General features: G+C 38.7%; 1 pseudogene; it reads right to left on the minus strand.

Annotated features, from left to right (window-relative positions):
• Nucleotides 1–950: 950 nt before the first annotated feature.
• LOC115283368 lies at nucleotides 951–25,766 on the minus strand (annotated as a pseudogene).
• Between the last annotated feature and the right edge of the window lie 740 nt (nucleotides 25,767–26,506).

Here is a 26,506-nt window from a genome sequence, read left to right on the forward strand (position 1 = left end):
TCTTCCTCCATTCACTGTTGATGAGATTTCCGCTGTTTTATGCCAGGTATTGTTCTGGGGGCTAATGCTGACCTGGCAGGTAAAGGACAGATAATCTTATGTAAAAACAGAAAATGCAAATACGTCATCACTCATTGATTGATTAACATGACTTAGTTTATCTCTAGCCAATCATCTGGGGCTTCAATGAGAACATCTCTTGATTTGAAGGATGAGAGCAGGAAGAAAAGGTCAAGTGCTCACAAGCCCTGTAGGGTAACACCATGAGGTGGCTGGAGCCACTGGGAAACATCAGAGCCGCCTGGGAAAGCAGAGATGGAAAAAGCGAAAGCAAAGAGGAGAGTCCAAAGGACATTTTGTCATGACAAAATCCAAGCAAATCTATTCTCCTCTCTCTGAACTATCTCAAAGCCCTGCTTTTGCAAATCGTTTCTGTCCTCTAAAAAGAGCACGAAATGGTTTTAGCAACCAACACTTGAAAGACCAGAGGCAGTCTGATTGGTTTTGATGCTTCTATATCCATGAGACAGACCACACTGGCATGGAAACAAGATAGCAAAATACAAATGTGATCTCAACTAAACGTTGACATTATGCTTCCTGTCTTTGTCATTGAGACAAACTAGGAGAGGGTGGAAGACAAATGGACTCAAAAATCCACCATATATACATATCATGTTAGACAGTTTTCAAAGAAAGGACTTTTAACCATCTGGCCATAGCTTTTAGGCATTTAGTGAGAAGAAAAAGAACACAGAAAAAGCAAAAACTTTCATTAGATAATACCTTATCATTTTCTGTGGTGCTATGGTCATTAGGTTTTCTTTCTTTCTTTCTCTCTTTCTTCCTTCCTTCCTTTCTCTCTTTCTTTCTTTCTTTCTTTCTTTCTTTCTTTCTTTCTTTCTTTCTTTCTTTCTTAATGATAACACTAGGGTTTATTAAGCTGTGTCTTAGTACAGGCACTGGGGCTTGCCCATGGTCCTCCTGATGTATAAACCTGGCCATTCTGCCAGTTCTTCTTGAGCAACGACATCAAGAAATTGACAGCTAAGTGGATGTTGTGCACAAGCCCATCATCTGTCATCTTTATGTAGGCAACAGTCAGGGCCAGACACAGCACCTTCTTCATCTGGAATTTGATCATGGACTTCATTTCATCCCCTTCCTTTGGCCACCATGTTCTCATTGTGGGTCAGCAAGGAAGGGAAATTGCCAATCTTATTCAGAACTGGACTCAGGATTCATGGGATCTGCCTGATTAGAGATTTTGAAGCCAAAAAATGATCATACTTCTTGCCCAGCATCTTGACTAAGCTTTCAGTGCCTCAGTGTCCCTATGGGAAATATCCACAATCCTAGCCTCACCACATTGCTGCTGGTCCCCCAACACATACAGGGAAGTTGGGGTGGGGAATGGACTTAGGCCTGATGGTGCCCAAGAAGTGTTTGTCCTTCTGAGGGTCATAGTTCTTCAAGCTGATCTGCAGCTCCAGTGTTCCCCAAAACTTACAGACCTTGCACTGGTCCCCATGCAGGATGTCCCACACATCCTCATACAAGACGTTGGGGGAGAATTTGCTGCTCAGATTGCCTCGCTGCAATAACCAGAAAAGAGTGTCACTGAGTTTTTCAACATTAAAGAGAGACAGTATGGCATAGAGATAGGAAGCAAAAACTCTAGAAATGAATGCTGTAATTCAAATCTCAGCTCTGCCATTGACAAATTATGTGAATATCAACAACTCACTGAAGCTCTTTTGTGCCTCAGTTTCTTCTTTTACAAAACAGTAGAAATAATGGTATCTATATCAAATGTTCTTGAGGATTAGAAAAGAATACATATGTATATATATACATACACATAAATATACATACATATATACATACATATACACATATATATGGTGGTACTAGTTACCCTTGAAAAAGACACTATTAGCAGAATTCCCACAAGCTTCAAATACTACACAGTTTTTTCAGAGACACAAGTAAGTGGTAGATTTTACATTTGTACTGTGCATCTTCCAGGCCAGCTCTCAAGTAGATTTTCTCTAGAGCATGTTTTATTTAAAGATACGAAGTAAATTTCAATTAACACAGTGCTAACATGTAAAGGATGTCCCCTACACAATATTTTCAATGCTGAAAAGACTGTTTTCCAGATGTGAGGGTCAGACCTGGGGTGGAGATGGGAGTCAGCATATTAAATAAGAGTGATAAATATTAATTGAACCCCTACTATATTAGCACATTTCATTTATTCTCATTTACTGCCTATACCCATCTCAAAAGGTTAAATATTATCTATCTTTTACAAATAAGAAACCTGACATTCAGTGAGGTTAAGTGAATAACTCAAGGTCACACAACCAGAGAATAACATAATTGTGAGTTGAAGTAATGTTTATCCAGATGCATAAAATGAGAAGACCTAACATTTATTTTGTGCCTTTTGCATGTTCTGTGTTAGTGGCTTCATAGCACTATCACCCACTGATGACCTAACAGCCAATTATGTAAGGAGTATTTATATTATCATATTGAGGATTGGAGGGGTTGCATAACCTGGGCCACGTCTCAGAGACAAGAAGTAGTAGGTAAGAGGTTCAAAGTCTGTTTTTCATGTACCATGGAATTATAAAAAGCAATCATATTTTGATGATGACCTTTGATTTTTAAAAAACCATTTTGAGAAAATATTACATACATACTAATCTAAAACTAGGTTTTATGTAAAGTAATTCTTAGTCATTACAATATTGTTGGAAGCCCTGAAATACCTAGGCACCACTTAATGATAGAAATTAAAGGATGGCTTGCTCAGGATATAAGATGTAGTTTGGCTTATATTCAACAAGGAAGAGAAATCTCAGATCGTTCACTGAAATAAAAGGATTTCTTTCTGTATTTATATTTTAGAAAATATTATTAAAATATATTTTATAAAAGTAAAAATAGAATAAATGCTAACAATAAAAGCATTGTTATAAATGCTTTGTGTCTAAAATAGAGTTTTTATCAGTTCAAGCATTATGATTATGGGATATTGTCTTAAAAAAGGAAAACACTAAAAATCATTTGAAATATATAACCTTCACTTTACCTTGAAATGTTTTTAAAAGGATATTTTAAGAAGCTATGAAAACCAAATTGTTTGTCTTCTGAATATGTTCTTTGTGCAATAATAGTTAAATAGGAAATTACAAAGTATGAGACACGTCATTTTGCCATTACACTGTGGTGGATAGCATAAATATCCTTCCCAAAGTTAAATGGAAATACAAAATTAAATGGTAATACTTTTGTTTGGCATCACTTTTTAAAAGTGTAGAGTGCAAGTAGTGTTTCTCATTACACATAATATTAGAAATCAAATTTTGAATTGAATTTGTCATTTTAAAGATGGCAACTGGTAATAAATATCTTTCTGGAAAGTGTATCATTTCAGAAAGTGGCAGAATGTTGACTATAAAAACTACTTCGATCTTGCTTTAATGTAGGCCTAACATAAGAACAACTTTATTGTGCTCACATTAAACATTTTATTTAGACATTAAACAGAAGTTTTCTGATGTCACATCTTTACCAAAGCTGAATAAAAGCTTGTTTGCAATTGTTTGGATGAGGTTTTCTTGTTCCAATGTCATAATAGATCTCTTTTCAGTGTGCTAACTTCTGAATTGCAAATTTTTAGAAACATGTTTTAGCTATAAGTCACACTTGTGGCAACTAAGTGAATACAATCACTTTTCAGCAAGTAAAAAAACCACTTACAGTTTCTATTGAATAAAAATGTACAGTATTTGTTGATTATGTTAAAATTGATCATTGTTACTTAGCTTCTGGAGCTACAAACTTAACTATTTGTTACTATCAAAGGTCATGAATTAATAGGATTAAATTTCAGACTACTATATTAAGAATGTTCAGTGGCGGCTGGGTGGCTCAGTAGGTTAAGCATCTGACTCTTGATCTTGGCTCAGGTCAAGATCTCACGGTTTATGAGATTGAACCCCACATCAGGCTCTGTGCTGACAGCCTGGAGCCGGCTTGGGATTCTCTCTCTCCTTCTCTCCCTGTCCCTCCCCCTGCTCGTGCTCTTTCTCTCCCTCCAAAATAAATAAATAAACTTAAAATCTGATTTAAAAAAAAAAGAATGTTCAGGATAGAGATTAAATTTGCTAATGTAACTGGTAATCATCTTAATTGTGAGTTCTCAGAATTTAGTTTTCTAATGTGGAGTAAACAGAGTTAAAGCAGCTTGGTGACAGCATTGAACAGTGCCTGTGTAGTGTTCTAGAACATTGAAAGACCTGCCACTATAAGTAAATGCTATATGAAATATTTATGTTTTGTTTTTATTTTAGGTTTGTTAATTTATTTTTGAGAGAGAGTACAGGGAAGGCACAGAGAGACGGGGAGAGAGAGAGTCCCTGACAGAGTGGAGCCCAATGCAGGGCTTGAACTCATGAACTGTGAGATCAGGACCGGAACTGAAATCAAGAGTCAGACACCTAACTGACTGAGCCACCCAGGCACCCCTAAAAAATTCTTGCTGTTTAATGTTTGGAAATAATTTTGGCCCATCAACCAAGATCAACACATTGAATTTTTGACAGCATAATCTTTCCAAAATAATCTACCGCAATCCCAATGCAATCCCAATCAAACCCAATAAAGTTATTTTGTGAATATTGATGAACTGATTCTAAATTTTATACAGAAAAGCCAAAGAGGCATATCTGGCTGGCTCAGTCAATACAGCATGTGACTCTTGATCTGGGGGTCATGAATTTGAGCCTCAAATTGGACCTGGAACTTAATTTAAAAAAAAAAGGAAAAGGAGGGAAAAAAGAAAAGCAAAAAATATAAAGTAGCCAGCTCACTATTGAAGAAGAACAAATTTGAAAGATTGATGCCACCCAACTTCAAGACTTACTATCAAGCTACAGTAATTAAGACAGTGTAGTATTGGGGAAAGAAAAGACAAACAGGTGGATGAGACAGTATGCAGAACCCAGAAATAGACTCACATACGTGTCAACTGATCTCTGAGAAAGGAGCAAAGACAATAAAATGCAGCAAAGATAGTCTTTTCAAAAAATCGTGTGGGAATAAGTGGACATCCACATGGGAAAAAAAAAAAAAACGAATCTAGACACAGACCCTACACTCTTCACAAAAATGAATTCAAATGGATCATAGACCAAAATGTAAAACTCCAAACTATAGATCTCTTAGAAAATAGCACAGAAGAAAACCCAGATGATCTTGGGTTTCAGTGACTTTTTTAGACATAACACCAAAGATACGATCCATGAAAGAAATAATTGATAGACTGGACTTCATTAAAATGAAAAGCTTCTGGTCTGTGAAAGATAATGTCAAGTGAATGAGAAGACAAGCCAAAGATTGGCAAAAAAATATTTGCAAAAGTCACATGAAATAAAGAACTATTGCATAAAAATAACTCTTAGAACTCAACAAACAACTACCTTAAAAAATGGACCAAAGACCATAACAGACACCCTACTAAAGAAGATATACAAGTGGCAAATAAGCATATGACAAGATGCTCCACATCAAATGTCATCAGAGAAATGCAGATTAAAGCAACAGTGAGCTATCATTATACACATATTAGAATGGCCCAAATTCAGAACACTGACAACACTAAAGTACTGGCGAAGATGTGGAGCCATGGGAGCTCTCATTCATAGCTGGTGGCACGGCAAAATGTTATACTCACTTTGGAAGACACTTTGGTAAATTCTTTCTCTTTTTTTCCAAGCTTTACTGACATACAATATGGTATAAGTTTGAGGTGTACAACGTGATGATTTGATATATGTGTATATTGCAAAATGATCACCACAACAAGGTTAGTTAACACATGTCATCTCCCATAGTTATCATTATTTATTTTTGTGGTAAGAATCTTTAAGATTTACTCTCTAGTAACTTTCACATATATTATACAGTGTTGTTAACTGTAGTCACCATGCTGTGCATTAGGCCCCCAAACTTGCTCATCTTATAACTGCTTACCTTATGCAACACTATACTATTACTTTGTCTTCTGTGTTTGAGGGTCTTCTTTCACAAATTCTCTGTTCCTCCTTCATGTAGCATTCTCCAAAGTTTTGTTTTACCTCTCTGCTCTTGTCTCACTCTCTCTTAAATGTCTTACCATACTTACAGACCCAAATAACATCTTGTCTCATACAAACCCCAACCTGGATCTCCAGGTCTGTCTCCTACTTGTTCAAGATTAACAAGTGCCCGTTGGAAATTTCCTCAACAAGTAAATCAAAGAAATAACATGTCCTCCCCAGACATATTTTAACATCTCGTTTCTCTGGGGGGGGGGTTGTTTTTGTTTGTTTGTTTGTTTGTATTGCAACAACTTTTCTATTTACCTGGCCAGGAAATATTATCAGTGAGGGCTCTGACACTTTATCCAAATTCCACATTCATCAAGTTCTGGTAATTCATTACACTGACTGTTAATTCATTCTTCATTCTTAAGACCAGGACAGAGACAGTGATATCTCAACTCAACTCATATTTCCTCCTCGTGCCTTACTAAACCTCAACCTCTGTTGCAGGCCATCTCATTCAGCACTAACAGAGTTACAAGGCTATACTCTGGCTTGAATCAAACTGGCATGCTATCAGAAGAGTAGCAAAGACTGAAAAATATCTATGGGTTAAAGTTTAAACTTTTTGTTCTGGAACTTAAATTTCCTCACAATCTGGCCTCACTCACATCAGGAATGCCATCAGGGGGAGGATTTCATTGAGGTAGACTGTGCTGAGGGACCACTGGACTGACGTGCAACCAACACCAAATTCACCACAGCCGTGGCCCTGGCAGAGGGCAACAGAGCAGGGCCTGCCATGGGTTTCCAACCTAGCATCTATGGTTCATCCCTCAGAGGTGCCCATGTATAGGATTCAGGAAATTGGAAAGGGCTGAAGAATCAGAGGAAAAAATTAACATTTATGTTTTCACTAACATCCCACTGAAATGTATCATTTTTTTGAAGTATGAATGTGGACAACCTAATGAGGAAGAAGTACCTATGACTAGGTTGCCAATAAACATCCCAGGTATTCTGAAATCATGTAACAGTTGCGTCACACATCTTGAAACTACAAAAATTAACTGATCACTCACTATATCATGTTGTCCACTGTGTTAAGGAGCACGTACAGTACATCACAAATGCATTTACTTTTTTTTAATGGTACTATTTCCAAACTATTGCTATCCTTTGCTATTTATGTATTTTAATTTATATACAACAGTACTCTGGGTGTATGTTTTTTAGACTGCCAAAGGGGTCTGTGTTCAAAAATAGGCTCAGAACAGCTACTCTGTACAGCAGGTTCTGGAAGTAGGGAACTGATAACACAGAAAAGTGGTCCTGAAGGTGGCCCTGTAAGTTTAGGCACTTACTGCTTATTGTTATTATTAAAGTTCTCTTTTTAAATGTATATTATTGCCCTGTAATTCACAAGCTGGAGGGGATCTTGCTGATTAGAGTAACATCTTCATAAGAGATTCAGAACTGTCGGGGCACCCGGGTGACTTAGTTGAGCGTGTGACTTCAGCTCAGGTCATGATTTCGCAGTTGAAGAGCTCGAGCCCCGCATTGTGCTCTGTGCTGACATCTCAGAGCCTAGAACCTGCTTTGAATTCTGAGTCTCCCTCTTTCTGCCCCTCCCTCCCCTGCTCACGCTCTATCTGTCTCTCTTTCTCAAAAATAACGTTAAAAAAAAAAGAAATTCATAACTGTCATGCCAGAGGCACACACCTCAGGTGTATGAGTTTGATGTAGATTATTAAAGACCAACTGGAGAAAATTATGAGAAAAATGATGTGCAGGTTATACCACATTATACAAGCTCTAATTGGTATAAGTTCATTTTCATAATACTGCATTAGGAGTGAGTTGTCTCTGTCTTAAGAACATGCATCTTTTATAACCATCTTTAAATTACATTTATGAATCATATTATGTCATTGCAATCAAAATAAATTTAAGAGTTGCTGTTACTAAAGTACAAGTTAACCACTTAGGCCCAATCATCTTTGCTTTAATCTCTGTCTTGTGCAAAACAAACTTCTTCCTGACAAGAACGGAAATATACTGGCATATTTCACTACTTCAAGTAAATAATAGGCCATAGAATGGCATTTCTGCAATTTATTCTGTATTGATTCTGTAACAATGAACAATAAAATTAGCTTCTCAAATTATAATTTATATCCACATCAGACAGGTCACTTTATGGTTATTCAAAAAAAATCTTAACTTTCATCATGTCTTAAAGTGTGATATCATTAACATTATTTCTGTCATGGCCTTAAGAAAAATGAACTTCATACATAGTGCATTTGCTTGCTCACTTTGTTTTGCTTCTTTTTTTCTCATTGAGATAATACAATATTATGAAATTAGATTCCATATTTTCATGTCGAAGACAATGTTCATGGCAGCACTTTCAACGATAGCCAAATCATGGAAAGAGCCTAAATGTCTACCACCCGATGAATAGATCAAGAAGATGTGGTATATATATACAATGGAGTACTACATGGCAATGAGAAAGAATGAAATCTGGACATTTGTAGCAACATGGATGGAACTCAAGGGTGTCATGCTAAACAAAATAAGTCAGGCAGAGAAGGACAGATACCATATGTTTTCACTCATAGGTCTAACAGGAGTAACCTAACAGAGGACCATGAGAAGGGGAAAGGGGGTAAAAGAGTTAGGGAGAGGGAAGGAGGCAAATCATGAGAGACTCTTGAATACTGAAAACAAACTGAGGGCTAAAGGGGGAGAGGGGAAGGGGAAATGGGGTGATGGTTATGGAGGAGGGCACCTGTGGCGAAGGGCACTAGGTGTTAAATGGAAACGAACTTGACAATAAACTATAATAAAAAAAAAAGAAAGAAAGAAACTCACATGTTCCTAGCCTACCTGTCCTCCACAATGGTGGAGATGGAAAACCAATGTTTTCCGTCATCTCTCTGCCTGAATGCATTTTTTGTCATGAGAGCATATGTAGCCTGTTTGCGTCAGATGTATCTGGGGTATAATATCTCAAGAGTGTCCCTCAAATAATGAGGTATGAGTTACAGTGAATGCATATCCAGCTTCTTCACTCCATCGTGTGACAATTCTGGGGGGTAGTCTACATTGTCTCTAATAAGGTCTCCAGTGAGATACTCCAGATTTCTGTAGTAAACTGTTTATAATTCTACCTTTTGTTGGCTTTCACTCTTTCAGGGTGCTACCTTCCCTCTCCAGGGTGTTTCCTAAAATCAGCCTCCAAATAACCTATGTGCATTCAAATTCCTGTCATCCCTGTTTCAGAGTTTGCTCTATGGGAAACTCAAAATAAGGTACTTATGTTAATAACTGATGCTCTAGAACAGGAGGAGTCAACAGAGCTGTGTGCCAAATCTGGCTTGTCATCTGTTTTTGTAAATAAAGTTTTATTGGAATGCAGTCCCTCACATTTATCCCATCTCATCCTTCAAGGTTTGGCTAAAACCCTGTATCTCCTAAGACCTCTTAGACCCTACGCTGTTGTGATTAATCTCTTTCCACCAGGCTCCCCACCCCTTTGTTTAGATTTTCAATATATCAGAGTGTACCTTGTATTGAGAAGATTTATAGATATCTATTTCTACTACCAGATATGAATTCCTGGGAGGCAGGAGCCATATCACAGCCATCTTGCTGGCCAAGAATAATATTAAATATAATTAAGAAGCACAGATAGAGTTCTTACCAATCTGAACGGATGCCTGTGCAAGGTTTTGAGGCCCCCTACTACACATGTATTCACTTCTTACTTGTTACTGGATTGCTGGGAGATTCAGAGGGTTCTGAAGGAGGGCCTCTGGTTATTAGGGTGTCAAGTCGCACTATATAGTAAAAGCAACTGTTACAATATTTTAGCAAGCAGAGCACAACTCATTGGAGGTCAGACTTTTTCAGAACTATTATGCTTATCAAGGGTTTCCTAATTATAGACCCTCAGTAAGTAATTGCATTTTTTAATGTTTATTTATTTTTGAGAGATAGTGAGTATGAGCAAGAGAGGCACAGAGATAGAAGGAGACATAGAATCTGAAGCAGGCTCCGGGCTCTGAACTGTTAGCACAGAGCCTGATGCGGGGCTCAAACTCGTGAATTGCAAGATCATGACCTGATCCAAAGTCAGATGCTTAACTTACTGAGCCACCCAGGCACTCCAAAAACTCTTTTATACTTAAGAACAGAATTGAAAATGAGCACATTTTTTAAAATGAGTTCTGGTACACACACACACACATACACACACACACACACACACACACACACACACACACAGGCACACATTTTTAACCAAAACAAACAGGGTGATTTTCACCTATGTGTGAAAAATTTATATCTAGTTTTCTTACATTATTTCATGGTAGTTAACAGCTATTCAAGAAACAATCATAGTTAGTGTTTAAAAACATGTACAAGTCTTCCAATAATAATATCATTAAAAATGGAATTAGCCTTTCCTTGACTAGCTCGTTTTTTTCCCAGAGCATAGTGGTAACATTAATTCAACTGTAAGGGAAAACTCTGAGCGGAGCTATCATGATTATATTTTGCAAATATTTTTCAAAGTAATGAAACCTGTAAAACCTCCTGTGTAACCAGCAGCATTTACCATAGTCCACCTTCACTTTGCATTACACCCTGACTTGCCTTTACTTCCTTAAATTCCTTCTGAAATTTTCTATACAAATATGCTGAGAGTATATATTTACTTATTATAAGCATGTCTTGAATGCACAGCCTTACAAATGCTGATTAGATCAGCACAAGAAAAGGTTTACAAGGGAAAAGCATTATCAAGTGTAATTATTTAATTTTTCTGTTCATTTCAGTAATGAGTGGCCAAAGAGCTTCTTTCAAAGTTGTCATAAACTTTCCATTTCCACAATGCTCCACCGTTCATCACGGTGCCTCTTGTGTTCCTTCTCGTAAGTCGCAGATTTCGCTGCCTTATATACAGCAGGACAGCGGGGTTCATGATGTTTCATCTAAAAATAATCACGCCAGTTCTGGGGGACTTGTTGCTCCTCACAAAAAGAATTGTAGAGCTGTCATCTGATGATGAAAATATACATTGAAATTGAAATTCATTTAATCAGTTTACATCCCCGGATTACGTGCAAAATTGGTGAAAGATACTACTCCACTGAAAGTTTTAGAATAGAATTACTTTACCCTCTCGTGAATTTTTTTCCTGTAATGTTATAAAGTAAAAGAAAAGTAAAACAATAGTTTGGAAGTGGAACAAGTAAGCCAGACTTCCAGATGAGGACAGGTGGAAGTGAAAGTCAGGTAGTGCTCAGAAAACACTCCTGCCGGGCACTGTTGTTTACTTTATCACACAGAAGCCACATACGAATTTTTGAGATGAATATTTCTATTCTCTTTTAGAATATGGAAATTGGAGACAAAAATTTTAAGCATTTTGTCCTCAGAATGGGAATGAAACCCTGACTCAGGTTATCCAAGACAAATATTCTGTTATAACAGAATTGGGGGGGGGGGCTTTTTTTTCCATGAACTCTTAATGATCTTTGTAAAAAAATTCTTTTTTTTTCACAGTTTATTAATTTTGATAGAGAGCGAGAGAGCAAGTGGAGAAGGGGCAGAAGGTAGAGAGAGAGGGGGAGAAAGAGAATCCCAAGCATGTTCCACGCTGTCAGCACAGAGCCGAATGCTGGGCTCAAACTAACAAACCATGAGGTGGTGACCTGAACTGAAATCAAGAGTCAGATGCTTAACAACTGAGCCACTCAGGTGCCCCTGTAAAACAAAATTCTTAAAAGTTATGGGAAGATTGTTAATGGCTAATGTGGTGACATTTGATTGAAGCACACTAGAAGCTGAGGAGTGAGCCAGTGGACACGTCCATCACAGCGTGCTCTGTTCCAGTGGCAAAGGATGATGCACTCAAGCAGAACTCCAAATTTAGGCCATGTTTATGCCTTTGTAAAATTTCTTTCCTGCTCACTAATAGTTCTTTGGATTCAGTCTATCTTTAGACTTCCTTCTTTGCTCTAGTTCTCTGTATCTTTCTTGTTAGGTATGGACCTTCCCATTAAACAATCTTTGGTTCTACCATTCTTACCCAGTTTGCTTCCTTAATTCTTTGATGTCTTCTTGCCCATTCTATCCACTATACCATACTAACTGGCTTTAAATTCACCCATATCTTCCTACCTACATTTGAACTGGTATTTCCTTAAATATTTCCTCAGTCATCTCCAAAAAACTATCTATTGTCTATTCCTCCAGACTCAAAAGAAGGCAAACAGGACACAGATAGAACATCATAGATAATTCCAGATCACTATTCTTCTATTGTCATTCATCATAGATGCTTTAGAAGTTCATAAACTAAGCTTGTCTCTCTGCATCATTTATTTATTTCTGTACCATTTTTAAATATTTTTAGTTAAAAATCTTTTAAGTTTATTTACCTATTATTTTGAGAGAGAGAGAAAGAGAGAGAGAGAGAGAGAGAAAATGTGCAACAGAGAATGCACAAGTGGGGGAGAGGTAGAGAGACCAGGAGAGAGAAAGAATCCCTTTTTTTTATGTCTTATTTATTTTTGAGAGGCAGAGAGAGACAGTGCGAGCAGGGAGGGTCAGAGAGAGGGGGAGATACAGAATCTGAAGCAGGCTCCAGGCTCTGAGCTAGCTGTCAGCACAGAGTCTGACGCGGGGCTCGAACCCACGAACCATGAGGTCATGACCTGAGCTGAAGCCAGACGCTTAACTGACTGAGCCACCCAGGCACCCCAAGAGAAAGAATCCTAAGCAGGCTCTTGGGCTCACGAACTGTGATTTCATGATCTAAGCCAAAATCAAGAGTTGATGCTTGACCACTGAGCCACCCAGCTGCCTTCCCCCTACCCTTTTTAAAAAATATAATATTCAATCCCAGAATCAAGGTTTTCCTTTATTTATTTCCTTTATTTCCTTTATCTCTTGCTATTATCCTTGGAGATTGAAGGTTATGTAATAAAAATGTCTGAAAGTCACCTTGGTAATTAGCAGAGAGTTCATGGCCAGCTATTTCAAAATTGCCCTTGAATCCCTTACTTATTGATATTCCCCAGTGATGCCATGGAGGTTATCTATCCTCGGTTATTCTTACCCCTACAATTTCTTTTTTATAATTCCTGCAAAATGGTAAAGAAAGCACAAATATGGTTAGCCCTAAAAGTTTGTGTGCTCTCACTGTCTGTTTCACCTCTGCTTAGCCCTATTTTCATCAAATTCCTGTTTTCCTTAGATGGCAGTTTCCAAAGAACTCTTCAGATCTTTTCCTGAGCGCTTTAATTCCCAAGCCTCATCCCTTCTCAAGAAGTTGAGCAGATGGTCTCATGTTGTACTCTCTGTGGTAATCACAGATATGCAAGGTTTTGACTGATTTAAAGACCAGAACATACACATGACCTCTAAGCTGATAGAATTCTGAGAACGTATGGAAACCTGAGGAACCTTCTACACTCATTTTTATATCCTCAATCCAGTTGATATCATTTGAATTATTTAACCTATGTGAAAGTAAAATGAACTGGGTTTGAGTCATCATTTTAAGGGTCTTTATAATCGGAGTACCAGTATTTGTAGGCTGGCCGGGCATACAAGTCCCACCAAATACTCTTCAATTTTTCTCTTGCCTCTGCCCCTATTTGTTGACTTTGTGACTTAATGGCTAGACTACTTCAAATATCTTCCAAATTGATTTCATAAACCTAAAATATTTTCTCTAATTTTAGACTGCTATAGTTTTCCAAGGAACTATTTTTATGTTACACTTCCACATTAAAATTTCCCACTACTCTCCACTACTCAGTGAATGATGCCCCCAAAATCACTGACATGAATACACCTTTACAGCCTCAACTTCCCAAATTTCCCAAAGGCTCAGTGTCCCAGTCAATTTGGAAAATTCTGTATTCTGAGAATTTGCTCTTGTCACCCACTTTCCCTGAATTTATAACCACCTTCAAGTTTATATATAAATGTACTAGTCATTCTCCAAGCCTCAGTTACACTAACTCCTATACGTTGTCTTCCCTTAGTAGCCTAGCTTGAAGGGATTCATCACGTTATGGACTTTTTAAAAAAATTATTTATTTATTTTGAGAGAGAAACAGAGAGAACAGAGAGAGAGAGAGAGAGATCAGGGGAAGGGCAGAGAGAAGGAGAGAGGGAATCCCAAGCAGGGTCAGTGCTGTCAGTGCAGAGCCCAAGTTGGGCTCTGTGAGATCATGAACCGTGAGATCATGACCTGAGCTGAAATCAAGAGTTGGATCAACTTAATCAACTGAGCCACCTAGGCAACCCTCATTTTATTGATTCTTCACATTTATCATTCCTATGGTACTTGCTTCCCTATAGGGAGTAGATTCCTGAGCTTGGAGAGAGCAGTGCTCCAAAGGACTCTTGGCCACTTGTGCTTAAAAAACAATATTTGGACTTGAACAGGCATTTGTGCAATTGGGAATGAAGAGAGAGCACTCACCAGGATCCCAGAGTTGCTGTTAAGTTGTGTGCTTCTTACATGATGAGATTGACTCTATTAACTTTTACCAGCCTTTGTTCTCAATTCCTAAGGCTCTTTCTAGATCATATGTTTGTTTATTGCATTACTCAGGTCAGCTAACTGACTTGCTTTCCTCTGAAGCCATTAGTGCTTCAAATCCAAAGGAAAGATGGATATTTTAAAATCTCTTGAAGAGTGGCAGAAAAATACATTTGTACAAAGACATTTTGGGAACACTGATGTCACACCGTATAAGAGGATTCCTACTTAAAACTGTAACAAGGTTGATGGGCAGGAAAAACTCAGTAAAGTTTGGGACATGAATTTTCTGCTTAGAAATTTAGTAATGTGTATTTACTGGAGCATTAGCATCCCTGAGAGACATTTGTTATATTTCTTTATTTAATGTAAGATAAAAAATTTGTACCTACTATTGAAATATTCTGAGTCAACTCAACCACGGATACTTGGGGTAAAAGTAACCTATGAAACTGAGGCTGAGAGAGGTTAAGTTGATTGTTTCAAATTAAATAATTAGTACTCAATTTGAAACTCAGTGCTTTGAAATTTTTTGGATAAATTAAATACAGTATAGTATATTTAGGTATTTATTTAAAATATTTTTTATCTTTATTTTTCATTTTTCTTTTCTCTGTCATTAAATTTTTTAGTGTTTATTTATTATTGAGAGAGAGAGAGACAGAGTGTGAGCAGGAGAGGGGCAGAGAGAGAGGGAGACACAGAATCCAAAGCAGGCTCCAGTCTCTGGGCTGTCAGCATAGAGCTGGACACGGGGCTCCAACTCACTAACCGTGAGATCATCACCTGAGTGAAGTTGGACGCTTAACTGACTGAGCCACCCAGGTGCCCCGATGTTTTTTTTAGAGAGAGAAAGAGAGTGAGTAGGGGAGAGGGGCAGACAGGGAGAGAGATAATCTTAAGCAGGCTCAATGCTCAGTGTGGAGCTCAACACAGGGCTCGATCCTATTACCCTGGGATGATGACCGGAGCCGAAATCAAGATTCAGACAGATGCTCAACTGACTGAGCCACCCAGGCACCAAGTAATCTCTATACCTAACGTGGGCCTCAAACTCTCAGCCCCAGGATCACCAGTCACACGTTCTACCAAGTGAGCAACTGAGCAAGCCAGGCACCCCTAGATCATTTCTTTTTACTCTGATGAATTAATAATGACAGCAAAAACAATAGTAACATTTAATTAGCATCTGTCGTGTTCCAGACACTGCCGTACGTGCACTAAATATGTCATCATAAAGGGGCACCTGGGTGGCTCAGTCGATTAAGTGTCCAACTTCAGCTCAGGTCATGATCTCAGAGTTCGTGAGTCTGAGCCCTGCATCTGGCTCAGTGCTGACGGCTCAGAGCCTGGAGCCTGCTTTGGATTCTGTGTCTCCTTCTCTCTCTGCCCCTCCTGCACCCACACTCTGTCTCTCTCTCAAAAATAAATAAACATAAAAATATTTAAAAAAATAAATCATCGTATGTTCTTCACTGAACCATCTCAGTCGCAAGCTGAGAACACTGAGGCATGAAGCAGTTCAGTGACTTGTCCCAGGGAGAGTAAGAACTGGCTCTAGCATTTGAACCTTTGCTGATCTGTGCTGTACTTTACTGTCAGGCCAAAGGAAACGTCCTGCTGTTTGTTTTTATGAAGTTAATATTCTCCTTGTTTGCTCTCTCACTACATTATAAGCCTGACCCAAATTTTAAACGAGAACAATTACATTACTAATATTGCAACTTTATTAGGTTTCACATATTAAGTTCAATTATCTTTGAAATAAATTACTTTGTTCTTTCATAAGGTCAAGATTAATGACCTGTTAATTTGAGAATTATTATTTTCTCTGCTTTTTGTTGAGCAAAATGTTATACCTACTGGGGGATATTATTGTAAGTATGTCATTTTTTTGCATATAATTAATCTTAATTAAACAATTTAACTTTAACCAAAATTCACAAGTATATTTTCAGTATACTTGCCTGTATTCAATTTATCCAACTAGAGAAATACAGGAAACACTGAGCATGAGCATTATATTCAAATCCTGCTTTAATATGTGCACTTTATTTTAAAGAACAAGTTTATGACATGAAATTCACCATGCTATGATACTGCCCTGTGTTTAAAAAATAAGCGTAAAGTTAAATGTATTCAAATAAGATAAAATATGTTTCTGTAGAAGAGGAAAAACAGAAAATATTATTAAGGAGGTACAATGAAGAGGCACCTGGGTGGCTCCGTCAATTAAGCATCCCACTTTGTTCAGCTCACGTCATGGTGTCATGGTTTGCAAGTTCGAGACTTGCATTGGGTGCGGACAGCTCAGAGCTCTTTGGATCCTCTTTCTTTCTCTCTCTCACCTCTTCTCTCTCTCTCTTTCTCTCTCAAAAATAAACATGAAAAAAAGTAGGTACGTTGAAAGAGATTTTTGAAAACTCCAAATGACATTTCCTTCCTTCTCAAATATCATCTATTCTTTTCAGAGTCACTTTTGAGTTTCTTTGTGTTCTTCTATCAAAATGCAGGATGCACATCTCCTACCTCACCATCCTCAGGTCTGAGTTCCTCCTTTCCCTGAAGAGAGTATCTCTTCTGATGCTATTGAGAATCACTTCCTACCTTTATTGCTCCTGGATTATGTTCAAAATTACATAATTTAGTTTCTTGAAAACATCTGAATTTCAATATTTGTAATTTTAAAAAATCTCCTATCTACTGGCAATTATTTTCTTCTCTAACACAATTTCTGACTCCCATTATTTGTCTTCATTGTTCATTTTGTCACATCTACTGCCAAACAGATTCTGGCACGTCTAAGGGTTCAACAACATTAATTGGATGAATGAATAAATAATTGAATTTCAGTATTTATTTTAGCATGACATTTGGAGGTTCCTGCCCCTTGATCTGATCTTTGTTGTATAATTTTCTAATTGGACTTTGACTCCAAAGGATCATTCAGCACCTATAAGGCTTTCTTGTAGTTTCCCAGTGACCTCAGCATTGATTTCCCCTCTACAGTCCTGTTTTATCTTCATCATAATATCTTAAGAGATTTTATTCTTCATTCACTCCAGACTCTTGTGTTCCCTCTTAAATCTGTGCAAATTATATTTCTGAGGATAGCACATAAATAATTTAAGACACTGGTTTATCCAACTGGGAGGAGGAGACAAGAACAATTTAATGATCCTTTTTTTAATTATTAAAGTGTACCATTAATTTTTTTAAGGAGAAACTGTGTCATCAAATCTCACTTCTAGACCACCTGCAGAATATCCAATCTTTGCAGAAATAAGTGTATGTATTCTTTCCTGCAAATATATCTAAGCTAATGCATAATTTATATCTAGTATATATTCAGAGATACTCAAATAAAGTTATTTCTTCCTCAGTGTTTTTTTTTGTATTTTGTATTATCTAACTCCACCATAAACAGGGAAACTTTCCAAAAATGTGTGGCAAGAAGCCCATTAATTTCCTCCATTCAAGTAACTGTAATTTACCACCCTCCTGAAGCACTCAGACATGCCTATTTGTTAGGCTCAGCTAAGCTCCTGAGCTGAAATACGTAAACTCTTGGACAGTAGAAAATGAAGCACATAAATTTTGCCATAAAAAGTGTTTTGTTCACTTTCCAGTTTTCTTCGAGTCTATAATCTCTGTTGTGGACTGTCTTCATGTCAGGGGTTATTGAATAACAATCTCATTCCTTTAAACATGGGACTTACTATGGGGAGAAAGGCGTGTTGCTCAAAAAGGTAGAAAGCTCCACTAATGGGACAACATAACCATAAAAAATTACCCTTGCTCTTTTGAAGACTTTCTTGTTAGCTTGCTGTTTATCCAGGGAAAACTGCTATTTCTTCAAGGCTTCCCACTAGCTGGGCAAGCTATCCTCTGTTTCATTTATGTTACGGTGGTCTTTTCCTTTCAAGCAATGTCACTTTTTCTCTAACGGTTACCATTTTCATAATCTTAATGAAATCAAAGCATTGTTATAAAAATCTTTTCAACCCTAAGGTGGGATACAGTATAAAAACATAATACAAAGGTATGGAATTGTCATATCGCTATGTTATACACCTGAAACTAATATGACATTGAATGTCAACTATATTAAATAATACATTTTAAAAAATAATACACATTTAACCATTTAACTTTTCTTTCCATTTATTGCCAAGTATGTAATCAATAAACAACAAATGATAAAAAAGTGTACAAAGGCCTAACTCCACTTAAGGAAATTCTCTGGAAAACTAGAAGTCAAGCACATTAATCAGACAAGTATCTATGACAATGAGACTGATTGGCTACATTTTACTTCTCTATCAGAAACATTTAACACATCAAAAGTTAAAGATGCCAACTTTGTTTTCAAAAGCACTGAAGCCTATATGTCAAGAAAATCAGCTGGTTTTTTTGTAACTTTAAATTCTTTGTAAAACAAATTCCGCCTTTTTGTTTATGTTATATGTATGTACTATATTTTATATCACAGATTAATTATATTATATGCATTAGTACTATAACGTATTACAATTTGTTATTATATGTTAACACACACTGGCAATGAACCATTGTTGGAATCCATACTATGTCTAACCAAAGCCCCAACATTCTGAGCTGGTCTATGGGGGAAACAAACAGTTACTCTCAAAGACTGTCAAAATATTACTATTTTTATTCCATCCTACTCAACTACAAATATAATTTTAGAACATAATTTTCTCTTGGCAAAAAATGACTCCAGGCACATTTTATCATCTTTGCTCATTGATTACTTTATTCTGAGAGAAGTATTTGGGTTGTGGCAATCTCATTAGAGCAAATCAGGAGAAAGAATTGTTTGATCAAAGAATGTTGTTTTATTAACAGAAATCCAGGGGGAAAAAATGCCTGATTTTGCTTGCACATAAAGAGATAGAAATGAAAACCTTTAGAATGGGAATTTTAACTAAACGAAATGTTTAGAATAGGAAATTTAAACAGCTCAACAGTAATTATTAATGTTATCAAAAATAAAGAATCACTAGCTATTTCATAGTCTACAAAAATGGAAATGCACAAATTAAAGTATAAAGCTTCTGCCAAAAGCTTTGCGTTATACACAATTCCCTTTTCCCTAAAAATATTTACTTCCTAATGATACTGAGTCTGAAAGTGAAAGTCAAGGACATTCTTAAGTGAGCATTTTCCAACTCATGAAATGTTCATGAGTAAAGACCCTCAGGAATGCACAGCGCCAGCCTCTCTCCTTTACCAGCCCAAAAAGGAATCCATCCTAACAGTGAAATTCATAGTAAGAGAGTTCTATTTTTGAAGATGTACTGATAAAATAATGTGTATCTTTTCTTAAACATCCAAAATAAGTTGATTTGTATAATAGACATTTAAAGGAGTATTATCATACATTATAAATGAGAAGCCACTTCTGGGTTAAGAGATTCATCTGTCTATATCTGCATCCCCTCAGATATAAAATAGCAGAGGTAGAAACCATTTTGATCTTCAGACACTTGGCAATTTTACTGGCCACATTATGCCGTCTTACCGTCATTCTCTTTTAGGGACATGTTTTCTCAAAGTCCTTTTCAATTCTTGCATCAGAGCAGATGCCAGGTCCCCTGGGCATTTGAATCTTTCCTCTAGGTCAATAGCTTTCTTGGAATACTTCTTTCTCCTTGAGGCTTTTCTCTGGCTACAGGAGAGTGTTCAGCCCTTCCATGCATCTGGCTATAAGTGACAGTTGAAGCCTCCAGGAACAGTTCTCAACTGACAATGGATGGGAATTAGTAGGAAAAAAAAAAAAACACCTAGCTTCCTTGTCCTTTGGTTAGAACACCCCTGAACTGAATTCTTCCAGAAGTCCGCAGCAGGATGAAACCCCAATTGTCCACAGTGGTACCCTGCTCATTAAAAAAAAAGTATTTGTTTATTTTTAAAAAAATTGTTTAATGTTTATTCATTTCTGAGAGAGAGAGGGATAGGCAGAGAGATGGGCACAGAGGGTCGAAGCAAACCCTAGGCTATAAGCTGATGGCATTGACCCCGATGTGGGGCTTGAACTCACCAACTGAAATATCATGATCTGAGCTGGAGTTGGATGCTCAACTGACGGAGTCACTCAGGCACCCCATATTTGTTTAAAAATTTTTAAATTTTAATTGAAGTGGACGTGACATATAATATAAAGTTAGGTGTATAATACACATTACAGAATGTCCACCACGATAAATGTATTTTGTTTATTTTGTCTGTATTCCCTACATTGTACTTTGTAAGCTCTGTGACATATTTATTTCATAACTGGAAGTCTGGAAGTTTGTACCTCTTAGTCTCTTTCATTGATATCCCCTGAATTAGTCTCCCCTCTTCACTGTCTCCCACACCCCTATCTATGCTTCATGAGATCACCCAAGAAATTAACTATTTATTCTCGATGGGTAGTCTCAGTATTTGCTTCTGGGGGTACACAACCTAAGACATCCTTTCAAACCAATCAAGTGAGGTCCCTGTCCAGATCCTCACTCTACCCTTCTTCCATCTTTGGCACTCTCCATAGAGCAAGGAGTCCAAGGATCCAGTGGAACATGTCCATCCCCAAGCACATTCCAGGCACTTATGATGCAAAGATTTCTTACTAAATAGCCTGACCCTGTTTCCAGCACATGCACAGGCCTCTTCTCTGGGTCAGCTGTCTTTTTTTTTTTTAAGTTTATTTATTTATCTTGAGAGAGAGAGAGAGAGAGAGAGAGAGCGAGAGCGAGCAGAAGCAGAGGAAGAGCAGAAAAAGAGGGAGAGAGACTCTTAAGCAGGCTCCACACTGTCAATGAAGAGTCCAACGTGGGGCTCGAAACCATAAACCATGAGATCATGACCTGAGCCGAAATCAAGAGCTGGACGCGTAACCGACTGAGCTACCCAGGCACCCCTGGGTCAGCCCTCTTGATCGTAGACTCCTAGGCCCAAGAGCATAAGAAGGGGTGCCTGTTAGAGGGAATGTGTGAACTGACTTAAAGCATGCTGGCCCAAGTATCCATATAATTCAATGGGAGGTCCTCTACAATATAGGCTAGACTCCACAGTATCCACTGTGAATGTCTCTTTTGTAGTTTTCACTTAGGTCTAACCATGCTGGATTCTGGATAGTTTATTCAAAATTTTGTTGCAGTTCTCAATTTCTGTCATCATCTGCACATATTTGCAACCTACTACATCCATTGAATACTTTAAAATAAATCAGTGTTGGAGCACCTGGATGGCTCAGTTGGTTGAGCGGCAGACGTAGGCTAAGGTCATGTTCTCACAGTTTGTGAGTTCCAGCCCCATATGAGCTAGAGCTGCTGGCAGCGTAGAGCTGACTTCGGATCTGCTACCCCCCCCACCCCTCCCCTGCTTGCTCTCTCTCTCTCTCTCTCTCAAAAATAAATAAGCTGTAAAAAATAACAGTGCCTATATTTTTCACTCAGAAATTTCCAATTCTTCCTGTTATTTTTAATAGAATCATTTTTCATTATAATTTATTATTTTTTAATTACCATTTCAATCTCTTTTTTTATGCTTCACCATTTTAAACCTGCTTATATTTTATCTTACATTTGTGTACTATTTGCTCATGTTATTTGGGCTCTATTCCTTTTGACCATTTGATCCATGATTCTTTCTTTTGATAGGCTGTTTCCGTAAGTGCTTCTGTGTTCATATTTCCCCGCTCTGTGCAGCATGAATTGTATGAGTGCCTCTGTTGTATTATTTTATATTTGCACTCACCAGTAATCCTGGGGGATATAATAGTCCCTAGACTAATTTCTATGTAAAGTTCTTGGTTTGGGGTTCCTGATCCATTCAAGTGGAATAACACAAAGCAACAGTGCACAGACTGCCCATGTTACCTCTTGGGAAATGTCTTTTCTCATCTAGTGGTCAGATAAAATCACACAAAACAGAGTGTTTGTAAACTGATTGTTGGATTTTATCTAATCACTTATTTCCACAAAGGTGCACTTATTTTAAAATTCCATTTTGATGCAGAGTTTTCAATGATAACTTTCACTTGCACAAGAAGCCCAGGACCTTATCTCTTGTTCTCTCTAGTCATGCTGGAAGCCATTTGACTGCTAAAATAAATATCACCTTTTCCTGAATCTCTACCCTGTCTTTCACATGCTTCTCTTGTTTCTATCATCTCTATTTTATACATTTTGTTTCAAATCCAATCAAATATCCACAATGACAATTTTCAGTATTTCACGTGAATAATGCATCATCATAACAGCAATCCATGTTATATGTATTGACTGCTACAAACAGTGCCTCAAACATTCCAGGAATGTTAGCCACTGTAGTTATTCTTGTGGAGCAACTTATATGCATTACTTTCCTCATAACAGCCTGTGATATAGTTAACATAATTACTGTCTCCATTTTATAGGTAAGGAATATAAGGCCTACATATATTTTGTTTCAATTTTCAGATCAATAAAATGCATTAGAATTTATTGTTAAATATGATGTAAGGACGGTTTCTATTAATCTTGTAATATTGTAACCTAACTAAAGCAAGTTCGCTCCTTGGTGACTTGCAGATAAGAAGCCACACCAGGTGGAGTTATCACACAAAGAAAACCTTATTTGTAGCAAATAAGGAGATCGTGGGGAATAACTTCCAAAGCCCTGACTCCCTCAGCAAGGGCAAATGGGTTCCTTTTATTTAGGGTTAGGATGAATATTTAGAAGGGGAGGTTTGTTATTTTATATAGAAGTGGGCATAGGTCACACATGTGTCTTTAGGAAAAACGTGCCTATATATACATTGTATGTTATGCAAATAAGGCTGCAGTTCCTCCTTGGGTGGAGATTTTAGGATTATAATAAGACAAAGGCAATGGTATGTCATTCTAGAGGTCACTCCGTGGTCCTCCTGCACAGGTGTGATTTAGGGGTTAAGTTCACTGGTCTGGGTGGTCTGGGCTGGCTGGGTCTCTTCCTCTGGTCAGTCTCTATTGCTTGAGGGGTAGTTTCAGTCTCCTACACAGGATGTTATGCCCATGAGGTCTTTTGCCGGAGTTGAGAGATAAGCTGGAAAGAAGAGCTTGAGGAAAAATGTGGGTCAAAGGTTGGTGTGTACGAGCACGTGGGCAGTAAAGTCAGGTCTTGGAGTCTAATGGCAATATTTTACTTTATTTTTTTAACTTTATTTATTTATTTATTTTGAGAGAAAGAGAGAGTATGAACAGGGGAGGGGCAGAGAGAAAGAGAGAGAGAGAGAGGGAGAGGGAGAGTCCCAAGCAGGCTCCATGCTCTGCATGGGGCCCGACCTGGAGCTCTATCCCACAACTGTGAAATCATGACCTGAGCAGACATCAAGAGTTGGAGGCTTTATGGACTGAGTCACCCAGGCACACTTAATGACAATATTTTAAAATCTGGTGTGGCATCCATCCACTTTTTAATTATGCTTTCCATGTGTGTGTATGTGCACGTGCGTGTATGTGTGTGGTTATTCTCTGACTTGCTTTCAAATGAACTTTAAAATTTATAAAAGACAAAAGTATTTTCAGGAAAATCTATAGACTCTTATATACTTAAGGCTGAAAATAGATAAGAAGTGTTCCACTTAAAAAGCTAGAGAAGGAGTGGGGTGCCTGGGTGGCTCAGTCAGTTAAGTGTCAGACTTCGGCTCAGGTCATGATCTCCTGGTTGGTGAGTTCGAGCCACACGTCAGGCTCTGTGCTGGCAGCTTGGAGCCTGGAGCCTACTTCAGATTCTGTGTCTCCCTCTCTCTCTGTTTTTCCCCCACTAATGTTTTCTCTCTCTCTCTCTGTCTCTGTCTCTCTCTCTCTCTCTCTCTCTCTCTCAAGAATAGATAAACATTAAAACAAAAAGCTAGAGAAGGAGTAATGTCACCAAGATGGTGAAGTAAGAGACCCAAGCCTCTGTCCCTCGACAAAGATCAATAATTGGACAGCTAGCCACTAACAAAAACAGCTCAGTGACCGCTCAGGAGTCCACTTAACAATATTCAGCAACACAGTAGAACAAAACATCTGAGAATAACTGCAAAAAGGGGAAAAAAGGGAATAGTTTCGTTTAGCCTGCCTCACCTTACCTCCAGGCCAGCAATGCTCAGAATGCTCAGTGCCAAGAGGGAACTTCCTAGTTAGAAAGGGAGAGGTGGATGAGCGAGCGGCTTCCCAGCCTTCTCAGCCCTGCACCAAGGACCTGCCTGGGTTTCACCCTACCCAGAGACCAACAAGACTGAGACATCTAGTGATGGCTGGGAACAAGGGAGAAGAACAGGTGCTACCAATGTCAGCCACACAGCAGAAGTGATGGCAGTTCCCAGTGACCTGCTCTGCAGAGGACCCCAGCAGCTTGTACCACTGAAGACACTAATGGTCAGCATAGCCACCCTGAACACCCAGTAGAATTCACCAGTTTTCCCCCAACAGGTACTTCTGTTCACTGATACCAGCCACTTGAGTGCCTCCTGGCTCTCTCACTCCCACCCCAGCAGAGCCGGGTTTACATACCTGCACCCAGTCCAGGCCTCTGCGGCATCAGCCTAGATGCGCACAGTTGACATGTGTTGCCATGTACGCATCTAGGGCTAGACCCTGCAGCTGTGCGCTTGCCCTTGGCCAGAGTATTTCAATCTAAAATGGAGAATGTGAAATGGAGACTCTCAAGCATGCACCCTTGGAAGAATGGAATTAAGAAGTGAGAGACTGATTTCCCATAAATACCTGATTTACAAAAGTCTGAAACTTGTCTCCTGACCAGTGAGTGTGTGCCAGGGATCTCTCTCCATCCTTAAACCAGTGAACTTACTGCTTGGACTCTGGCTCAACGTCACCCTCTTTGCTCTCCTTGCTCCTAAATAGAACCACCCAAAATCCTCAACAGAGGGTGAGCAAGCCTGGAGCATGTGTTTCCCAAATTGCAATTCCTCTGCTGTTCCGGGATAAAGCCAATATCTGGTCATTTGAGCTTGCCTCAGTTTACCTCCTTATTTACTTTGACACACTTTACTGCCACATGCGCACCTGTGATATGATCCTGAAGTCACCGAAGTGCACACGGATAGCCCAGGCCCCCATACCTGCTGCGAGTCCAGGTTTGGCCTTACCTCCAGTCACTGGACTGCACCCCTCAGATCACCTGTGGCTAGCCCCTCCGGCAATGCACCATCATGCTCTTAGCCTGAACTTTGGCCTCCAGTGCCCGGTACATGGTACATGTCTGTAGGGAGGCCCTGCAGTCACAGAAGTGCATACTGACAGCCAGAATGCATGCAGCTGCTTGCGGGCCCCTATCCAGCCCTGTCTCCTGTCATTGGTGTGCAGCGCTGGGCAGACCTGCAGCCAGCTCCTGCACCAGTGCACCTGTACCTCACCAGCCTGACTCCCATCACCAGCCTGCCCTGCTATCCATGTACCCAAGGTCAGACCTATAGTCAGAAGTCAGAAGGAGAAAGACAAATAGTGTCTGTTCTCACTTATATGTGAAAGCTAAAAAAGCTGAACTTGTATGGGCATCTGGCTGCCTCAGTCGGTGGAGCATATGACTCTTGGTCTTGGAATTGTGGGTTTGAGCCCCACGTAGAGTGTAGAAATTGCTTAGAAATAAACCTCTTTTAAAAATGTTAATTCTTTTATTTTAGAGAGAAACAGGGCAGACACAAGTGGGAGAGGGGCGGAGGGAGAGAGAGAATCTTCGGCAGGCTCCACTCTAAGCATGGACCCCAACACGAGGCTCAATCCCATGACCCTGGGATCATGACCTGAGCCATAATCAAGAATCGGATGCTCAACCGACTGAGCCACCCAGGAGTCCTAGA

Source organism: Suricata suricatta, chromosome X (genome assembly GCF_006229205.1).
Source record: "Suricata suricatta isolate VVHF042 chromosome X, meerkat_22Aug2017_6uvM2_HiC, whole genome shotgun sequence".
Taxonomy (NCBI): Eukaryota; Metazoa; Chordata; class Mammalia; order Carnivora; family Herpestidae; genus Suricata; species Suricata suricatta.